General features: G+C 33.7%; 1 pseudogene; it reads right to left on the bottom strand.

The window, feature by feature from the left end:
- Positions 1-3,066: 3,066 nt before the first annotated feature.
- LOC108523874 (homeobox protein VENTX pseudogene) overlaps positions 3,067-4,573 on the bottom strand; it is a 7,910-nt pseudogene continuing 6,403 nt past the window's right edge.

Genomic DNA, 4,573 nt, shown 5'->3' with positions numbered 1-4,573 from the left:
TTTCCCAGTCAAGAATGTGATAAATTCTGAACAAAACCAACCCTGAAAAAGTCAATAGCCAGCTGGCAGTGGGGGTGTGGAAAGGAACAACAATTTAAATGCATCATCCTTATTTCTTTTGTTGCACTTTCTCTCAATAGGAAGAGGTCCTGACTGCTTAGTCTAAGCAGTCTTAGACTGACTCTGTCCTGAGTTTGCATGTATTTTAACTAATGGTCACCTTATTAAGACCATTTCTTCCACAGACAAGTATATCAGTTATGCATTCTTATCATTGTTACAGGAATTATTTAAACTGAGTCCTAACAGTGAAAGTTTTACCTGACTTTTGCTGATTTTTTTCTTTTCTACATGGGGAGATTTATCTCTGGAACATCTCTTGTGTTTTTGTACGATATGCTCCAGTAACTAGAGAGGCTACTATCAGGAGGTGAAATGGATCATTTCTGTGGTAGGTCTCCATTGGCTAGATAGTGCTTTTGCGAGTGGTATCAGGGTGTCCAGTGAAGGATGGATATGTTGACATGTCATGCTCATGTGGCCTAAAGGTTGTTACTGCCAGGAATGGACTTAGAGCTTACCAGAATGTGAATGGTGACAAAAGGCAGGTTCTACTCTGGAAAAATATTATATGTGTTATTTTATTAGAAGTTCATGTGGGTCATGAATCGTCACAGAGTTTAAAGAATTCTATGGTTGAGTCATCAATGTTCAGATGTCAAGGGACTGAACATTACCTTCAATTTGAAGGTCTTCTCTTTCCTCTTCTCAGTGATGGAAACTCATCCTTCCTAGTGGCTAAATTGACTGTAGAAACTGCTGAAATGTATTCGTCAAATGAAGTAAAATCTGATTATTAATATGTATGATCAGGTAGAGTATCTTAGAGTTTGGTTAAGTTAACTAAGATAGCAGAGAATGGGGTCATGTTATTTTCAGACTGGCAGGTCATCTCTAAAGGCAATTTTTAAAGAGTAGGGCTAAAATGATTTGTGAGCAAAGAAGTATAATTAAAAATAAGTAATAGTACAGTGACAAGTTCTAAAGTTAATGCTTATATACACACACACACATAAAGAATTATAAAAATATGAGTCTTAGTACCTGTCATTCTTATACAAAGTCATGGTAAAATCATTTTATTTTCAATGATTAGGTTGGTTTTACTTTAAGAAAAGGAACTCCAATTTCACACTTGGGAATCTTAATCATTTTAGTGCATTGGAGGGGCCGGGAAGTAGATATAATGTTAAGGTATTACGCACTCTAGCAGGACTATTATGCTAACAGTTTGAGTTGGGTAATACAATTGTATCATTTCACATCAGCTACTGACTTTGAGTATAGAATTTGAACCCTTATACAATCTTCCTCAAATCCAGGTAGTGTGCAGGACGTGGTATAACAAGACTATGGAAAATTAGCAGAGAGCACCTTAGTTGGAAACCCAGATTGTGTTTTTGCCAGTATAACAAATATTTTCAAAGTCTCTCAGTAATAAGATGGTTCAACGTAAATCTATTGAGAAACATTGATGTCAGAGAGTTTTGAAGCTATAGTGAACATTTTGTTAACCAAAATAATGATGTGGGTTTTATTGGACGTTTGTCAACCCAACTTAACACATATTATATAATTTCAGTATAGGACCCTAGGGCTAGGGGCAACTAATATTGGATAAAGACCCTTCGTGAGATGCTTTATGTCTCTTGTGATGTTATGCTAACATTAGTAAAGATGAAAAAGAAATTAAGTTCGTGAGATCCTGGAAAGTTTAACTTTTATCAAATAGTCAAGAAAAATTCCATTTGATGGCATCTGGTTTTAAACGGATTATAGAAAAATGTGTGGAAGTACTGGATATTGGCGAAAAAGCCTTGTGGCCAAGGGATCTGGGCACAAGATTGAGCATCACAGAACAGTGAGCACAGTTGTTGGCTTCACTACCAATCATCTACAAGGAAACTGGGCCAATTCACTTGACATTTTGATGATTCTCTCTGATAAAAATAGGGATAATGACTGATTACAGAAATGTGCTTTTAAAAAAGCTGAATTTAGTAAAAGCAAGTCATTTGCTACTCAAAATAGCTCCAAAATCTAAGCCATATTTCTATAAATTTCATAAAATTGTTTTAAAATGTGACTTATAGTTACAGGGTTTATATTACTACATATTTAAGATGGAACTGACCTAATGCCAAAGCTATATCACTTGTAGCTATATTCACTTTCTGTTTTGTCCTGAAAAAAGGTTGGAGTATTTTAAAATATATTTTTTAATCTGCACATGGAGCTATATGCAAAGAACATTGTTTCTTTGGGGAATATTTTTAGTCATAGTTTCTTTCATTTATTTTATCAGCCAAAATCTTATATCAGTTTCAACTAAGGTCTCCTAACTTTAGTCAATAATTTCTTCTAATAATGTTTAATTCACTGAAATTTTACAACAAATTTTAAATTGACTCCTGAGAGTGGTCATTTGGGGAAAATTTAATGTTATCCAGTGTATGATGAAATATTCAGCTTTCACAAAAACTGGATGTTTGGCTATTTTAAAATGGCTGTTCTTCACCATAAAACTACAAACAGACACTATCAAATAAATTGAGTGATAAGTATGTCTATTTACTAACATGAGCCAATTTGAACTTTAGTTTCGAGATCTAAAAATATCTTAATCCACATGCATTTAGTGACTATAAATTGAAGGCAGTATTCTTTTGACAACCAAGCTTCTTGAAAACTTGGCATTAATGTTTGCAAACCTGAGCACTATTTTGAAATTAAAAATAGACTATGGTTTGTTCTACATGTTTGTGACCCTGCAAAACATTACTTAAGGAAAATATTCATGTGATTTTCTCCTCTTATATTCTTATGACTTAAAAAATATAACCAGGTTTTTATCTAATATCAATCTCTTGGCAAAGGATCATATAAAGTTTTACCTGCTAAGAAGAATACTTCATTTGAAAGAGCATTACCACAAGCATTGGAGGGAGTTGACATGGTGAATTTGATTTTACAAGAACTAACAAAGCTGGGGAGCAAAGCATTGACTTAATTATAATCACTAGTCACACCGATGTGAGATTCCGAATCATTGGTCAGCCACAGTGATGCCACTTTGGCATCAAACTTGCCTGTTCCATCTTTATCAGTACATCTGGAAGTCTGACTTGAGTACCAGAAGCCAAAACACTCACAATGCTAATTTATGCCACCTTAATGGCCCATGTGTTCAGTAAATAAACTTGCTTTTTACATCTTGTCAAATCTTACTGAATAAACCTTTCATCGGAGGTTCTATATATCCCCAGGTGGGCTTGGAAACTTGAGAGAGGATTTTATTGTGTTGTATATTATGATAGTTGAACGATGATTCTATATGTTATTGTTACATTTGTTTTCATTAAAAACCCAAAGAACTACCCTTTGTATACCAGTAAACTACTATTTTTTCTTGAAAAAAGTAATAATAATAATAATTAAGGCAATTCACATAGTTTGTTTTATGCCAGTCTTCTAAGTCATGTGATAATATCTCCCCAAACATCAATTTCTCACCCTACATGATATGTAATAAAATCCCCCATATGCCAATAATTTCCCCCACTATAAAATGAAGCTGCTTTCAATATTATTGACTTAGAAATGCAAAATATAGCACAGCTCATCTTGTCTGTGGTCCAGTGCTAAGTTAAACTTGCAGCTGTGAACAAATTAATATGTTTTTTTTTTTTTCCAGGAATTCTTTAAGATGAACTTTTCAGTTTTAGTAAAAGAAAGACACTAGTGATATTTTTATGTGATGAAAGCTCTCTGGTTCCTTCAGCAGCTCTAGGAACATCCTTAGCCATTCTCTTATCCTCTCTCTTTGACAACATCAAAATTGTCCAGGTAAATGTAACATTTCCAGTGGTGTCAGGATACTGGTCTGTTTATGTCCTTATTCTTCACTTGGTTTGTGGAATCAAAATGATTGCTTATTTTCCTCTCTTCTGTAGATAATCCATAGACAATGTATTCAATTTGGTAAACATTTGTTTCATCTTGGTTTAAGTTTGAAGGTTCTAAGGAAGAGTAATATTACAGCAAATTATGTATTCTATATGTTCTACTCCACTTGTTTGTAACATACTCCTGTTCTGAGAGTTATCGTTAACCTATATAACACAACTGTTCCAAGTGCCAAGTAAGAATTGTAGTGACTCACAGAACACATGTCCCATGACTATTTATCAAAAGTAATGTGTTGATTAAAGAAAAAAAAGTAAAATATTTTATTTTCATTCAATTCTGAATGATGCTTGTTCCATTATCCCTTCCTTCTCCCTTGTTAAACAAGGTAAACGTGTTCATACTTAAACTGACCACTTAGAGCATTTCAGTTAAATATAAGGCAGAAAATAATATTACCCACAACTTTGAAGCCTTGCGGTTGGCCTTTGCTAAAATAAAATTTTATTGAAGACAAGAGGTTGCAAGATGGTTGTGCGTGTTTCCATAAGGCTGAATTTTTTAAAAATTTTTAATTAGTTCCCAAATGTCTTTGAAAAAAGTGTTT

The sequence above is a fragment of the Rhinopithecus bieti genome, unplaced genomic scaffold (assembly GCF_001698545.2).
Source record: "Rhinopithecus bieti isolate Rb0 unplaced genomic scaffold, ASM169854v2 scaffold_75732, whole genome shotgun sequence".
In the NCBI taxonomy this organism is placed as follows: Eukaryota; Metazoa; Chordata; class Mammalia; order Primates; family Cercopithecidae; genus Rhinopithecus; species Rhinopithecus bieti.
Note: the sequence above shows the minus strand (reverse complement) of the source record. Positions and strands in the feature narration are given on the sequence as shown.